We start from the raw sequence: 17,627 nt of genomic DNA, 5'->3' as shown, positions 1-17,627 counted from the left end.
GGCGTCGCGGCCTACTTCTTTCTTACGTCCTGTATATATTGCACCGTTTTTCTCTGAACGAGTAGCCTAAATGCCTACGCTTTTCAATACCCATCAATCAAGCTTCGCAGCACTTCGCGCATGTGGTTGCGGGCAAACTGTTCACTTCCGGTCATCGACTGAAACTTACGGGAAATACGAAAAGAAAGAAATAAGATGCGAAAGGTGGAGAGATTACTCAGAAGACAAACATCTAGTTTGCTACCCTGTGCAGGGTAAGGGGAGGCAGAAAGATCAATAGGAAAAGCACATGCAAGAGAGAGAAACAGATACGTAAATAGGCGCGAAAGAAATTACACGGGAGCATTGTAGTCATTGAACTATAGGTCTATTGAACAGGGGAACTTCGTTAGCGATTTCTTTGCCACATTGTTTGAGGACCGTGCAAGCCGGAATTCCAAGTTCATTCTCGAAACCACTGTGGGAGAGATAAGGGAGGAGTTACCGGGCTGGGTCAATATATATCTGCTGTCTCAATCTACTCCCGTCCCCATCTTAAATGTTGTTGATTGTCATGAGCACAATAGTACAGAAAGTGCGACATACGTGTGTCAGGCAAGAGCTTTATATTTACCGCAGCTCAACGTCTACCATGGGGCACTTATTCGACCGGCACGTGTAGTATATCTGTATGTCTCCCTGAGATCATATTGCAAGCCAGGTTTGTGCAGACGTTAAAACGCACTATGAAAGTCAATCGCCCTCTCTGTCAACACCCGAGCCACTTTCGTGACTCGTCCATTCACTGAATGCCGCTGAAAGTCGGTGCCCACAGTGACTGTCCACCACGGTATTGTCATTGATGCCGAGAGGAACGCAATCCTTTCTTGATGGGTCACCCTCACATGAGTGGAGCGAACTAGAAATGAGCGTAACCTACGGTGGGGGACTTTCTCTGTCTTATTTTGCCTTTACCATTGTAACACGCTACATGAGTGAAGCGAACGTTACTGTACATTTTTCAAAACATCGGTTCCCCAATTATGCTTGGGAGAAATGTGATCGACGCGCTTGCGGCCTTCAACGCCCTTTTGGCTACAGCAATGTGGAGATAATGACATCTAAACGTAAACGTCTTAAGCAGCGTCCTCTTTAACAGTTCTACGTGGATACGTTATGATATCATAGGAAGCAAAGGCTACGAGACCGCGTTCATTTTAGTTATTTCCCCGAGGCTCAACTTGGAAGCTTGCTCCGGCTCCGTGCGGCACCAACAAGCCGACGCCTCCTACACGGAGAGACAACGTACACCGCTGTGTTGCGGTCGCTTCTGCAGCTAATCTTTAAGATCGGCATTTATATCAGTCAGTATTTGCATACCGAGGCGAGCAAACCGTGAAAGACGTTCGCACGAACTAGGGTACCCTTTACCTTATAAGAACACGAAGTGCTTGGGTGGGTGGGTGTCGGCGCTTCCGCGGCTTTATGTGCGTATGAGTGTGTGCGTGTGTAGGTGTTGGTGTCGAGTGTATGCTTGCCGGCGTGCTGGTGTCGACAGCTAGATAGAACAGCTCATGAAGAATTCATTCAGCGGCTGTACGATATGTCCTGACCGGCTTTCATTTATGCTATATGACGGAACGCTTCAAAGTATTTTTTTTCTCTCTCTTTTTTAAAGGAATGTGGCATGGTTCAAGCTAGCATGATAAATCAATGCTTTGTAGACATTTTGCTACGTTCTGAAGGAACTAATAAATTTCAATTTCAAGTTTATTACGCGCACAGCAAAACAGCAATTGTTCCACTTTATTATAGTAATGAAGACCATCCAAAAGCTTACTTGTAGGGGATATCAAAACCAGAACAATTCAGCTAATACAATCAGAAGCAGGAACACATTTACATTCTAAAGTGATGTTCTATATTACTGCCGGGGTGCAATGTTCTCTCTCGGCGAGTATTCGTTTCCATGTTGGTCTTTTACCTCCTAATATATATATTTGGTGTCGCATGCGCAGTAAATTTAGTAAGGTAGCAAATCTTGTTAATGTTGTAAGCCATTCAGCAAAAAAGTTTAAAAAAAAACACACATTCCGTTTCACTGCCTGAATACTGTTCACCAATGTTGAAAGACACACGTCAGGCTGTTTTCAGGTGTGCCTGAGAATTTTATATTTTGCATAATTGTGGAAAGAGTAGGGGCAACCTGAACAGAGGTACTAAACCATTATAATAATCTGTGCAGATATCATATAAAGTATATTTCTGTCACTCGCAACGCTTTCGTTGATGGCTAAATTTCACTTTACGTTATGTATTTCCGGGGCCTTAAGATGAAAGAAAAAGAGATATATAATAGGAAAGGCAGGGAGTTTAATTAGACGTACATCCGATTTACTACCCTGCGCTAGAGGATGAGAATACAGGGACGAAGAGAGAGAGGGGGCAAGAGAGAGCATTAGTTGCGCGCGCACGCGAAGATGCACAGCTTGTTTCGCAATTTGTTTCGGACCACGCAAGCATGCAAATAGATGCTCATCTACTTCAGGTTGTTAAGCCTGATTCACACAGCCGTCAATCACTCCATCCTGTCACTGTCACGGCACCGGCGACCGTCATGAGACAGCGCTCGCCGGTTTCTCCTCAAAACTGGCACGCCGGTGACACCGGCCGATGCTCTTAACGTCGTTCTACTGTGACGTGCAATCGCATACCATTATATTTCTTTCTTGCCCCCTGGTTTATTAGCAAATTTCACACGTCAATGCGGTAAACAGAATCAGGCTCGTTATACATTTTAATCTGATAATCATCCTTACGGTGGATGTATCCCACCGATATGAAAGGTGGGTTTATTTATTTACCATATATCGGTCCCCACGTTATATTCGTATACGCGGTAGCAAGACGTTCTGCAGTCAAAAAACCTCGTACACGTGCTTATGCAATACTCATAACACAGACGAGAAAGGAAGACCACACTTTATACTACCTATATACGGGATCGTTTGCGTTTGAGTTTATTGATAGTTCATTGAAGCTTCCGCTACATATCGATGAAAGACTAATAAGATGAATACCACAATATGCAGCTATGCCAACAGCTATGCCATACAGATATGCCAAGTACAAACGTTTCCTAATGAGTACACGTGACTGGAAAAGAGTGTCGTGTGTACTAAGTTTCCGAGACCATTATGGCGTCAAAATGAATACCGGTAGAAGCGATGGGCGAATCGAGATCATCGTGCCTAGTTTGCAATGATCGCGCATTAAGGTGGAGGAAGGTTAGGTGGTTTTTGACTCGCAGTGTTTTTAGGTTTTCCGGTGTAACAGCCATTGTGGTGCGGATAGACAATAATAGTTAAAAAAAAAGAACAAGGAACTAATAAAACGCTCTCAAAGCTAATCACGGCTCGTCAGTTTCGTTAGGCATGAGATGTACCTGATCAGGGCAGATAAGATCTTCATGACGCTCGAAAATTTTCCCGTCCTTGGTTCATACGTGCTTCCAAGGAACCTGTCGCTTTTTTGCTATAGCAGCACCGAGTATCTGCTTGTTCGTGGAGGTTAGATGTTCGTTTGTGTACAGAGCATTCGTTGTTTTGTACCCCAGTGCAGCCGTCGTAATCCGCGTTTCTCTTGCTTTTGTAAGAAGCGAGTATCGCTTCTCTCGCCGTACGAATTGAGCAACAATGTTCTTTTAATTTTGTTTCGCAGTTGACACTTTGTGACAAATGTCGGCGTCAACTTCTGTGACAAGCTCACCAACAAGCTCAGCCAAATTTGTGACAGCATCAAGAGGCTGACAGTCGGCAGGGACGCCCTTAATTTCAATGTTGTTTGCCCGGGAATTTCGTTCGAGTTGTTTGGATTGAATGAGGCAATTCACAGGTAACTCTGTAAGTGAATGACAGAATGCCGCCATGGTTTAGGCTAGTGGTAGCACGACTGTGTTCGGCCGCAGTGGGAAACGAAACAGAAGCGAAAATGGCTACAAGAGTTCAGTTTAGCTGCAAGGAGCGGGAAAAACTAGCTAGTGTGACCGTGTCGCACCGCTGCCGAACGAAGCGTAGCCGGTCGTGACAGGGACTTCTATACCTGCGTATACCGGTATACCTTTTTGTATCGTATACGTCGTTCAGATATGCCTTGTTGCACGTGTCATACGTGCAATTGCATGACACGTTGCATTGGAATGTCCAAAGTTCGAACAGCAAAGATGTTCTTTGACGGCAACTAAAATTGATGACACTTGATAATCGTCCTTCCTGCATAGAAAATTTGATTGGGCCATGGAATAACGCCTTATTACAGTGATCAGCTCTGAAGGCTGAATAACTTTCTTTAGTGAAATTGATATTATATCTTTGTTTTAACACTTCGTATGTCCTTGTGTGTTATTGATATGTCGCAGCATTCTGTGTGAATTATATATTGATTAGTGCGCGCTTTTTTATATTGATGGTTCTTGTTTAAGCATGTTTACGAAATGTGCTTTATGGCCGGTTCGTTCGTTTGTTTGTTTTTCGTATCACCTCATATTAGCATCCTTTCCTCATTAGACAATCTATTGTTTGTGGAGAAGCCGGTGACAAAACAGTTGCAAACATGTCCAATGTCGTCAGAATAAATCCCCTCACAGCTGATACAGTTGGCGCTGATGTAGTCGCATGCTCAGTACGAGGGCATCATATCAAGGCCGGTAGTATGTGGTGACGTCAATTTCTTTGTAGCAGATTAGGATCCGTCTCTGGGCCAAAGCTTAACCAGTGGAAAACTTAATTACGAAGGAACGTTCAACCGCCATAGTCAAGCTGCAACGAGCAGGAAAAAATAGCTCGAGTGACCATGTTGCACCGCTGCCTAAACTTGTAAGCTGTTGACTGTAAGCTGTCGATGTAATGGATACAGACTAAAATATTTTATTAACTATATTTAAGGAGAGACATGTGTCTATACGTGGTGCCGGCTGCTCCTCTTCTCTGACATAATCGTGCTCATAATTGTCACAACAGAAACAACGATTGGAAAAAGACTCAAGGACGTCACTTATAAAGTTCGCGAACACAAATAAAAATGTATAACTGTTCACGCAATATAAATGCTCACAAAATATCAATCTGCTTAGACCGTTATAGATTAGGTCTTTCTTAAATATCAAATTCCAAGCACTACACTCGCGCACACGGAAACAAGAGCCCAGAACCACGAAAACATTATGAAACACGTAAGCAAGAATATGTGAGATGCTTTAGTCGTCTGTCAAAGAGAAGCGGTTCTTGAAGGCGATGCATCGTCTTTTTGCTTACATTCGCATATACAGAAAAAAAAAACCCAACGCAGGTTTCATTGTTATCGGTTCCTGGCGGCCACAAGTGCGCCTTGAGCATTTACACAACGTCTGCGTCTACGGCACGGACCGCGAACGGATGGCAACGCTCACAATGTGCGTCCTTCTGCAGGTGACACAACGTGCCGAGGCGCTTCTCGAAAAAGGGACGTGTCTTTGTTTCCATGCGAGTGTTGCGTCGAAACTGCAGTCAGACAGTGGAACTTTTCAATAGTTCAAGGCACAGGTGAAGTGAGGCATGGGTGTAGGAGCCGGCGCTACTGGGCTTAAACGCATGGTTCGACGAGGCCAAACCGAGATAAAGAATTACGTTATCAGAAAGGTAGGTCCCACTCAACCTTGAATGACCAAAACGAGAGGAAAGACTGTGCTTCGTGAGAGCAGGTTATAGGGTATCGCCTCGGCAGCTGCTCACAATTGGATCGTCTACGTGTCCTGTTGAAAAAATGCATGGCTACGTAACCACTCACAAGCTCGGTTTTAACATAACGTGGAGTCTCCCCGTAGAGCCGTTTTGTTCTCTCTCTCTCTTTTTCACTATAAGTTGTCGATGTGCATCGTCAATGTTGTCAATGTGCAATTCCTCAACGCTTCACCCTTAAGAATTTTCTCTGGTATTTGTGTATTTCTGTACCAACATTCCATAAACCAGCTTACTGCTAACTTACTAACGAGTGCACACAGCCCATTAATACACCTACCGTCATGTCTCCAGGAAGCCACATGGTATTTATTTCTGTATCAAAAAACAAAAACAAAAGCATCACAAGTGCTCTAAGCCGCCCTTCCTTCCCCCGCCCCTTTGTTAACTCAAAAATTTTGTTCTTTAAATTGTACCCATGGCTGATGGTTCTTGGAATTATTTCACAGTGAGAACTTTTGCGTCGAGATGCTACATGATATATTAATTTTTTTTATGGCATACCAAGGAAGTCTAAAGAAAAATTTTGTGCGGTTCACAAAACGCCATCTAGTGCAGTTGAACATTTGCTATCTGTGTATTCGATTGTAAAATTTTACCTCTCATATATGACAACACACGAGACGCATGCAAGCGTGAACGTTATTCGTGCTGTCTGCACCCAGTGCTCTCCTTGCAGAACACTGCATGCCAAAAACACAGCTGTTTTAACAAACGACATGAATACATCGGTGACATTCGGTGTATGCTAAGGAACCGCGTGAACCAGAATGCGTTAGTTTTTCTACTACTCGCCTGACTATTCTACAGCTTACTATCAGACTTCAGCGCGAGCCTTGGAGATTTGCAAAAGGAGACGTAGTAAGTCCCTAAAAAGACGGACACAGTCTTAAAGAAGGAATGAAAAAGGAAACATTCTTTCATACAAAAGCGAGCGTGTCGTGTAGCCATGAGGCTTTCCTCCGCCTAATTATTATTCAGTCATGAATTATGAACGAAATGCTTCAGCATTTATCCAGCCGTTCATGTCTCAATTTAATATTTTGATCCCACTTCGAAATATAAGATTCGGTTTCTTTCAGTGCACCATCTATTCAATGGCTCTTTAACCCATGTTTGCGAGAAAACGCGATCTCTTGAAGGCCGACAGCCAGTTGCGGGCCACGGCTATTTCCCTTTCAAGTACGCTGCGATTTTAACTAAGCACACTTTTATGTCTGCCCGTCCTTTGGCTCACTGGTCACGGCGTTCCACTTGTGATCGCGAGGTCGCGGGTTCGGTATACGACCGCGGCGGTCAATGGGAATGGAAGGCACGAACGCTCGTCTACCGCGCTTTGGTTGCACGTAAGAACCGCAGGTGACCAAATTGAATGGCAAACCTCCGCGATTACACGTTTCGTAGTCCTCGTGCTGCTCCGAGGCGTTAAATCCCATCAATCAATCAATGTTGTATGCTTGAAACCACGCCGAACATATAAGCAGGAAAAGCCGATCGCTCTCCCCCACACTCTCTCTCTCTATCTCACGCCTTCCCCGTACAGCGCTGTTGAGGTGCCCTCTCACGAGAGGCAGTTACGACGCTGTACTTTTATCTTCTCCTCCTATTTTAACATCACTCACAACGTGCATATCTTGTAGGGGTTCTTCTCAGAAGCAGATAAAAAGGCGAAGGGCGGTTTGCCTACCACCTCTGAACATTTTCTTTTATTATTATCGGTTTATTATGATCTATTTCATTTTATCGCACCCCGCAAGAGAGTAAGACAAACACTGGTGCCATTTGAAAAGACAGCGAGCGCGGCCAGCGACATATATTATCGTTGTGTTTACATCACACAACAGACAAGTTATGCAAGACAGCTAAAGAAAGAGAGAGTGAAAAGTTTCTATAATTCATGCACAATGACGCAGAACGCTAGTTTTGGAGCAGTATTTCGGTGATACAGCCTCTAGCGGGAGATTCTGTGGACAGGCCATGTGTTCCTTACATGCCTAAAAAGCGCGGTGGCGAGGCATTGCTAACTGACCCCCAAATCATTCTTTGTCACTGATGTATCGATGTGGCCGATCAATTGAGGTCGCTGTCCTCGTACGGACTACGGATGGGTTCATAGTAGCGACAAGGAAGTTGTACAACGGGTCAGCACCATGGAAAACATTTCTGGCGTGGTGCTGCCACTTCTATTTCACGCTGGGCGATTCTCATGCTCAAATTAGAGCTAAAGTTCGCCCAATGTGGTTAGTTAAAGCAACAAAGACAAACAATTAATTTCAGTTGTTATTGCGGCGCAGGTACTTCGCAGTGTGATATTGACACGGATAGGTCAGCAGTACGTTCAATGTTCTTGCCGAAGTGACGTGAGACAACACAAAATTTACCAATTGCAAGATAAACCGATGCTACGAACCAAGAATGGCGTTACTGTGCACCAAACAACTCTGTTACTAGCCGCAAGGACGCCGCTCGGAAACTGACCTAATCTCCGGTATTTATCTTTTTTCTTAAAGACGACTAAATTAAATCGAATTAAATTCTGGGTTTTCACGTGGCCAGACCACGATCTAATTATGAGGCACACCGTAGTGGGGGACTCCGGATTAATTTTGACCACCTGGCGTTCTTCAACGTGCACACGTGAACTGTATACGGGTGTTTTTGCATTTGATCCCGTGACCTTAAAGACGATTAAGCAAGCGCGAACTGGACACATACATAAAACAGGCACACGCACACGCACATGCACCCTTCTTATGTCTGCGCCCAGTTCGTGCTCTTTTAGTCGTCCTTGTGGAATACCAACGTGCCCAAACTGTCACTCTGGTGAACTTTTTTTATTTCACTGGAGTTAAACGATCAGGCTTATTTTGTCATACAGAACAATTCTGTTTTATTGCGATAGCAATTATATGGACACCCCAAGCGGATTTCTGCCGTCGTCGCCGTCGCCGTGAGGTTCTGTATAGAGTACAACGGCGATGAAATCCTCGCCGCGCGCCGTATGCTGTATGTGCGCGAGGGACGCGCGCTTTCACGGGGAGCGAACGCACGGCGGAGAGCAAACGCAATTTCTTCCGCGCGAAAGGCTGTGGGGCGACGGGAGGGAGGAAGGGAGGGAGGGAGGGAGGGGAGGCGACGTTTAGCTGCGGCACCAAATGCATATTTTATATAAAAATGCTGCGAGTCGAGAAGGTGGTAAATACTTCCGACGCTGCTCGACGAGTGTCCCGTTCTGATCTTGTCGAAAATCTCCGAGCCACCCCCAGAGGCAGAGCAACAGTCACCAACGCCGCGCGCATTCGATGCAAACGCGGGCAAAACGCCGAAGGCGTCGACAACAGTTCTGCGCGTTGCTGGTGCTGCTGCATGTCCAAGTTTATACAGCTGATAAAACTACTATCCTTACTCCGTATATAGCTCTCTACTAATTTGCTATCGCAATTGATGCTTCGCCTTTCGGGTGAAACTGCGACATTTTTAATCTGTTGTATCGCCCGCTTGTTCCTTCTGAGCGTTATCACAACAAGGAGTACAACTCACAATGTCCAGCTGCTATTACCCTCTTGGGAGGCGAAAAAAAAAAGCGCTCGGAAAACACTGGGTCAGGCAACCTAATAATATTTGGATACATCAGTAAACTTAAATGTCATAGAATGCAATGGCCTTGCGATGCCTCGGACACTCCATGGTACGGAAAAAAAACTAAGATCAAGAAAACAGAGAACTTGTTTTAATCTCAATGTCTTCTCCATATCATTTCTTTTTCGCTTTACTTGCATCGTTACTGGTCACAGGCTATCTTTGTTCAGTCGCTGCCCTTGCAACTTGGTGCTTTGGTGCCTTGGTGTCGGGTCTAGTTTCTTTCATTTCAAGTTAAATGCACGTTGACATTATCTTTGACAACTTATCTCAAACCATGGGAGGCCTCTGCCTTCCTGAATTCTTGTTTATCACATCACTTTGTTCGCTTTCCTGGCCAATCTGTTGTTGCCGCGGTCTCTGCCCAAAGTTTAGAGAAGGCAGGACCTGGAATTTGGTCTGCTGAACTTAATTGGTATTTTCTCCCCTTGTGCTTAATTATAACGTATCTTCGGAAACTTTCTGGCTATTGCCTTGGTCATCAGAAACTTTAGCTCTCTGAGCGATATGAGGTTGTATTTTTTCTCAATGCTTTCTCTTTATGTTCTGAACCTCTCCTAAGCGCTTTCCTGTGATCCGCATGTCATATGATCTTATGCCAAGAGTTTGTATGAAGTCTGCTTTCTATGTGTTTATTCGATGATATTTTAAATGTTGAGTTTTACTCCTGGACATTCTACAACCTTCCATAATAAAGAAACTATAACAATCAAAAAAGCAGAACAGCAGAAAAGCAGATGAAAGCTTAACCCCCTCGTTCGCGCTTTTTGAAGCATGTTCTATATAGAGGAAAAACAGCCACGATTCCTTTAGCCAAATCTGTCTTAAATCTTCAGGACACTAATCTCCAAATTGCTGCTCACAGCAGAGTATTCATGGAGCAGTGTGCAACAGAGGCGATCGTTCTGTATAATAAACGGTACACCGCGCGAAAGATCAGGATGTGTTAGTCCAAGCAGTTCCGTGCAGTTCTGAGAGGAAGCACACATCTTTAGCAACCATACCAAAGTTTTGGCTGACACTATCCTTAATCAGCAGAGCGGAGCCACTTTTGGGCAACAAAGGCGTCTGGTCATCCAAAGTCATCTAGAAAAGGGGTGGTGCTGGCGCGGCCTTTGCGAATAGAGGCGAAACATGTCTAGCGGGGTTTCGAAACAAATGCACTAAGGGCTTCGTTTTGTGGGTTATTAGTTTTAGGTATTAGTTTTAGTTTGTGGGTATTAGTTTGAGGCAAGGCAATGTAGATACAGCGGTTACGCCTCGGTACGTATCGTGCATATATACTATAGTCGCCAACCATGCCTAGGTCGACAATGTAGTGTCGTATGCATCCAAAATTGGTAGTTACTTTTTTTATTCACAACACTAAATGCAGCATTTGCTATGATTAACTCTGAGTGCACTGCAGTAGATATCCCGGCGTTCGTGTGCGTTCGTGTTATGTTACTCTCCAACCTAGCGCACAATCCTTTGTAAACTTAAGTGGCCGTAAAGCAATCACCCATTTTAAATTCCGCGAAAACAAGAAAATAATAGGTTGGGCCATTTAAACTTCGACTTCCAATGTGGAGGATTGTTATCATACTGTTACCAACAAGCATACCTGCATCCGTGTACTCCTGAATTGCCGCTTTGTTTCTGCCCTTCCACGGTGTGAAGAAACTCTGATGTGACAGCTATTGATACGTGCCGCGTTTACTAAACACTTGGTGCGGAGTTGGTGCTCTGCCTCCTACACCTTAATCAATGGAGGTCAGATCCGGGCCACGAGAGCCGCTATTTGCGTATCTAAGTCATATTATTTTCTTATGGGAATGGCCGACAGCCCTGACCTTTGACACCTGCTGTTGTACCTGCCTTGTATTTGTCACCGTTACAGTTTAGAAAGGAAAGTGCTGTATACCATGTTAGAAAGAATGTACAGACGGCCACTGTCGGAGGAAAAGGTTCTATACTCTCCCATTTGGACAGTGGTCCCAATGAACGCCTGCGCTGAACCCCGCTAGTATTCCTACTTCCTGCAATCTACGGGCCGGCGAGTTGGGTTGTAAAACTGAGGCCTGCTGCCAGAGGTTTTTGTGCGCCGATTTACATTTCTCTAGTCATCTTTTTCCTTCCTTTTCCGGACCTTTTCCTGGTTAACCTTACCGGCTCTACCCCCACCCACCCCCCACCCCTCTGTTTTCTCTAAATGTTTTTGCATTCGCTACAGAGAGCTTTCTGCAGGGGGTTCTGACAGGAGCACAAAATGTTGTTATCATGACCGTAAAGCGCAGCGAATTCGCGTCTCTGTTAAGTGGTGCGCTAAACACTCCTCCTTACCTTTATTTTCATTTGGATGCCAGCCGTTCATGCTATGGTCACAAATGGTATCCCTTGCTGGTCTCAATGAATGACAGTTGCATTCTGCCGTCTTCTGTAATGTCCTGTAAATCCTTTCATTTCATATCGCAAAGCACAGCTCGTGTCATTCGAACGTAACATGGTTTTCGCATTACAAAAAATCTTAATGACGGAGTTATTTATTTTCGCTTTGTTCACGAGCTTCCTGTCTTAATGTAAAGACTACAACACATCTGTATATAGCTTATACACCATATTGCTTATACACCCGATCATCACTTGGCGTTCTTGTCCTCACAGAGACCTCATGCAACGTTTTCTGAAGTGATCATCTCCAATCCAGATTGTCTTCCATCAGGGGACGCACCAGCAGCAAGGCCTTCGTTACCCTTGTGGTGTCTCCAACAGCCTCAGGTGCGCCTGAACATTCTGGGTGTAAAGAAGAAGGCCAAGCACCCAAAAATAGCTCTGAAACAGATGACGCCGCAATTGATGCATGAGACATACGGAGACCGAATACACATCTATATCTATGGGTCGGTCTCATCTACCAGCTCTTCAGGTGCCGTTGTCATTCTGGCTACGAAAACTACAGTTAAATTCAAACTGTCATACATGACAACATCAACAGTGGCAGAACTTGCCGCCCTGCGTGCTGCTGTGAAATACCTCGTGCAAGAGACACCTAAGAAATGGGTCATATTTTGCGACTCTAAGGCAGCACTCCAGAGCCTGCATTTTGCCCTATATCACAGGACTGAGCAGCTAGCATATGAGATAAGAGAAGACCACCATCAAGCTATCGCGAAAGGGCATGAAATTATATTTCAGTGGCTACCTGGACATACCAGCATTGTTGGTAATGACATCGCCGATGAAGCCGCCCGGTCTGCCCATATGGAAGCCCTACCAATTCCAATCCCCTTATCCAGAACCAACGCTACAAGAAAACTTCATATCATGGCTAAAGATATGACACACAAATATTGGTCTTCTCCCAACCTCCCGAAGTGTCATCTTCACAGACTTGACCCATCCTTAAAGCTACAAGTTCCATCAAACGTTTCCCGCTCTGAGGCGACAGTATTGTGCCGCCTCTGTCTCGGGGTAGCATTTATAAAGACCTACTCTTTCCGCATTGGAATGGGGTATACGCCGATGTGCGACTCTTGGGGCACCATAGAAAAAATTGTACTCATCCTTAAGTCTCTGTCCCCAGTACGACCGTCGAGCGTGAAGCTCTCCTGGCAGCATTGAATCGGCTGGACTCTAGACCATTTTCGGAAATGAAGATCCTTGGACCATGGCCTCATGCGCCGATGGCACAGAAAGCCACGGAAGCGTTGTTACAGTACCTCCAGTCGACAGGTCTTAGCGACCGTGTGTAGACTCGGTGCGAGCCTTCAAACGTGCACGCAACTGTGCTCTCTCTATCTTCTCTCTCTCTCTTTTCATCCTATACTCCCTTCCCCCAGTGCAGGGTAGCAAACAGGACGTGCGTCTGGTTAACCTCCCTGCCTTTCCTTTTTTATATTTCTAGTGCGGATTGTCGTTCAGTTAGCATAATTTTCACTGTTGCCCCGCAGTTGTATAATCCGCCATTCCAACTATGCCCTTTGGTCGATCGGCTCGCGGAGCCGACGCGGACAGACTGGAAAGATTTACAAGCTAGACGAACTCGACTTTCGCGCTTTCCTCTAGATACCGTACCTTTCACGTTGGCTTTCACTGGAGTGGTTGGGACAAATAAGATCAACGCGACGTTTTTTTATTCAGATGTACATGCATGCCTATAGCAAGATTCCGTGTTAGTAGGCCTTGCTTGCAGGTCACACAAGCGACAGCTCGTCGGTCACCGGCCTTGCATGCAGCCATTGAACGCGCATGGCAGATTTTTTCAGAGATGTGCGGAGCGAGAACGACGGCTCATTGGAATGCGTCGAGCGAAAGGGCAGATGGCGATCGTTTCTTAGCTTTTCTCGATGCCGCCTGCTTTTTGATCTATGTGTATGCCGAGGACGTGATCATTCATTGTCTGGGGACAACAAAAAACGGGCGTCAAATTCACCGCAAACATGGTGCAGCAAAAATAAATGCATGATCGAGTGTGGTAGTCGCGTTCCACCGATGATGTATCGTACTTAAAAATAGTTTTGATAAGCCATTTTAATGCTTTTTTTTCAATAAAACAAACCAAATTTCTCACTTTTTATTTCAATAGGATCTTGTTGAAATTATTTAACTGAAATATGCACTAAGAGTATTGCCATAGTCCAAAATAACATGGAAGGACTACGGTATTGCTTAACACATACTGCCACCATAGTCGGTTAAACGTTTTTTCTAACAGCAGCACAGATCAGCACGGACAGCACTCGTGTAACGTCTACATTTTACGCTCGGCCATGAGCTACTGTGGGCTTCTGTTAGCGCCGAATGCTCGGACTGGCCTTTGTCTAGAACTTACGCAGAGAGCAAACCATAATCATGGTTGAAACATTCGCGCATATGTACAAGGTTACAAATCGCAGATACGTATGCGTTCTTCGTCAAAGCATCCTGGCCTGAGCCACGTGAACGGCTCAAACAAACATTGAAACGACCCCAACTTTGCGAAATCATACGGGAAAAGCGATAGACCGGCGGAAGCACACCAAGGTTTGTTGGAGAGCGAGCCTCGCGTCTCTAATTGGCTGAAGGAGAAGGAAAAGGACCCGCAGTGGAAAGGACCCGCGTCGACCCATTTCTTGCAACATTGCTGCGCACACAAAGGAGGTGCCAGTCGGCCCACGCGTTTTCTCCGACCTTGAAGCTCTGGTTCGCTGCCACCAGGTGTGTACGTTGTATACAACCCTCGAACATTGGAGCCGTCTAAATTATAGGGGCCATTGCTGTGCAAGCGCAGCCTCCAATGAACAACGCTGGTAGCATTGAATGTTTCCATTGTCGAGACGAGTGCGTTACAAGTGGCATGTTTGTCGCGTTTACGTGTTTGATGGAGCACACTCTCCCGTTTATTTTATTCCCTGTTTAGAAAAAAAAAAAGAACATCCAGTTCATAAAATGGCGCAGTGAGCCGAGCCTTCTGCATGGCGAGGGGTGACCATAACGAAAAGGGGCTGACAATTTTTTACAATTCAGATGCATTACGAAAGCATATTACCTCCGCGTGATTAAGTTTCAGATCAGTATCCTTCTCAATAATAATTTCTGCCTTATTAAGTTTAAGGGCTACTCATGTTGAATATTTTTTCAACACTTGTGGAGGTTCACAGTTGCCATTTTATTATTCTTGTTATTCGTTTCAGTGACCAATCGGTATTCCTGGTTAATGCAATATTTTAATGACCCTTTCGATGCATCACTGTAATTGCATCGAAACCAAAAATAGCAGCGCCAAAGCGACACCATTTTAATGTGTGTACCAAAAAGGTGAAAGGACTTAAAAGTGCGGCATAACCATTTCAGAAGTGGTTACGAATACCGAGGTATCCCAGGCGTGAAGCACGAGCTATCTTTATCTGCAATACGGTGACAAAACGAACGAATTAGGAGCGATATCCACAAAACCTACATCTTTGAGTGCAGAATGTCGTTCAGTAATTTGCAGTCATATCGATAAATTTCTACTCTAAAAAGCGCGAGCACAGTTTTTTTAACAATTCATATGCATTGCGAAATCATATTACCTCCACGTGGTCAAGTTTCATATCAATATCCTTTTCAACAACAATTTCCGGCTTTTTCTAAATTAACTTTCTAATTTATGCTTTGCAGTCAACAAGCTATTCCTTGCTTGCAAGTCAGTGTCAAATAGAAAACAAACGCTCAAAGAGAAACGTGGTGAGCCATAACCAGTGAGCTGCTAGGCCAAAGCGGCACCTACTTATACATTTCGACTCTAGGCCAGCAGCTGATGAACATCGGATCATCCCTTTTACTTGCAACTTAAAGCGCCCTTTGCTGAATGTGTAATATACATGTATTTAGCGCCTTAAAACTAAGCACTAACAAACATACTGGGATGAATCTAACCATCCGATCTTCAGCTTTATTAGCGTTATAGCATCTTACATTGACCTATCATGTAATGCTCTTTATCGGCTGTCTCCTACTCGCATATGACGGCTCTTCGTTTGTTTCTTCCGTTTTCCTTATCAATAATATACGCCTTTATCGCACGCTTTCAGAGCTTTCCTTCTTTAACAAAGCTCTAATAACTTCCTTTAGAGAGTGCATTGGCCTCCATAACACAATGGGAAGCAAGCTAATTAAATTCTTGTTTGCATAAGGATGCTCATCGCTCATTCCCGGAGGCCCTTCTTCACCCCAAACTCACTTCATCTTGCCTCCAGCTTTATTAGTACTGCTTCCCCTTTTGCTGGTGTAGATTCTTCTCGGTACGTGCCTATGCTGTGCCAACGTCCCTTACTAAGCCTTGGCTGTGAGGTCCACTAACCTGATCGCTCGCCGCGCCTTAAAGCGCCGTAAAGGAAAAGTAATAAAACAGGCGCCTGCACTGTCGAAAATTCATTCTATATTTGTTCAAGCGCTGAAGGTACTTCTGTGTTTTGTCCGAGCTACTGGTTAGTGTAAACGTCTTTGACTGTGCGATGTGTTCCATACAGCTTGCACGTATCCAATGCTCACTCTCTCTCCACCTCTCGCTTTTCTCTACCGCGTTGCCCATTCCCTCCGTGGCGGGTAGCAAACCGGGACATACTCTGATTAATGTTATATTATATTCTCTCTTACACCCAAAACAGCACCCATAGTTTTCTTTTCCTAAAGTAAGTTTGTGGAGACAACAGCCATCATTTAGTAAGATCAATCGTGACTTGCTTTTTTTTTCTTTTTTTTTTTAATTTCCGTATACTGTGGCCCTCTTCGCCGTAACAGGGTGGGTACAGCAAATTTAAAAAAAGTAAAATCAAATTCTGGGGTTTCATGTGCCAAAACCGTGATAAGATTATCAAGCACGCCGTAAGGGGAACTCCGCATTAATTTCGACCACAAGGGGTTCTTTAACGTGCCCCCAATGCACGGGACACTGGCGTTTTTGCATTTCGCCCCCATCGAAATGCGGCCGCCGAGGCCGGGATTTCATCCTGCAACCTCGTGCAGCGCAACACCATAGCCGCGGAGACACCGCGGCGGGTCAATCAACAGGATACAGAAGCTCCATGTGTAACTAGCGATGAGATTAGAAGGGTTTTGCAAGACATGATGGCTGTACAAGCCATGTAGAAAATGGAGCTGTACAAGCCATGTAATGCGTAGGGCAGATAGCCGCTGGTCTATTAGAGTTGTAGAATGGATGCCAAGGGAAGGGAAGTGCAATCGAAGATGGTGGAAAATTAGGTGGTGTGATGAAATTGGAAAATTTGTAGGCACAATTTGGAATCAGCTAGCGCAAGAAAAGGGCTAATTGGTGATCTCTCGGAGAGGCCTTCGTCCTGCAGTGAACACAAACATATGATGATGATGATGATGATGATGACGACGACGACGACTTCGCCTTGTCTGCCGTCCTACCGCATTTCACTGGTACTGTGTATTGCCCAACCACACATACCTTTCCGTGCCTTAGATATTACGCGCTACCCTTCTTTACCGCTTTGTGTTGCCCTAATTGCAAGCGGGAGTGCTTCGGCACCCTACAAGGGTTCTCCGGGAATGGTTCGCCCCCTCCTTCGGGGAGCGTCCGCACGCTGCGTGCGATGCCGTGTCTCCGGCGCCGGCGAGGCGTCGCTTGCCGACGTGAGCGCGCTCGTGCGCGCACACGAACGTGTAAACAAGACGGCCGCGGGCGCGTTTGGGCGTGTCACCTGGGCGCAACGAGCGTCGGGCCTTCCCGAGCGCCGACGAACGCAGCTGCTGTGACAAAGAGCC

At 45.3% G+C, this 17,627-nt stretch overlaps 1 protein-coding gene across 3 annotated transcripts in view; it reads left to right on the top strand.

The window, feature by feature from the left end:
* The window catches only part of LOC119446747 (anoctamin-7), a 118,651-nt gene that overhangs the window by 45,649 nt on the left and 55,375 nt on the right, over positions 1-17,627 (top strand). The window lies entirely within an intron of this gene.

The sequence above is a fragment of the Dermacentor silvarum genome, chromosome 3, assembly GCF_013339745.2.
Source record: "Dermacentor silvarum isolate Dsil-2018 chromosome 3, BIME_Dsil_1.4, whole genome shotgun sequence".
Lineage (NCBI taxonomy): Eukaryota > Metazoa > Arthropoda > Arachnida > Ixodida > Ixodidae > Dermacentor > Dermacentor silvarum.
Note: the sequence above shows the minus strand (reverse complement) of the source record. Positions and strands in the feature narration are given on the sequence as shown.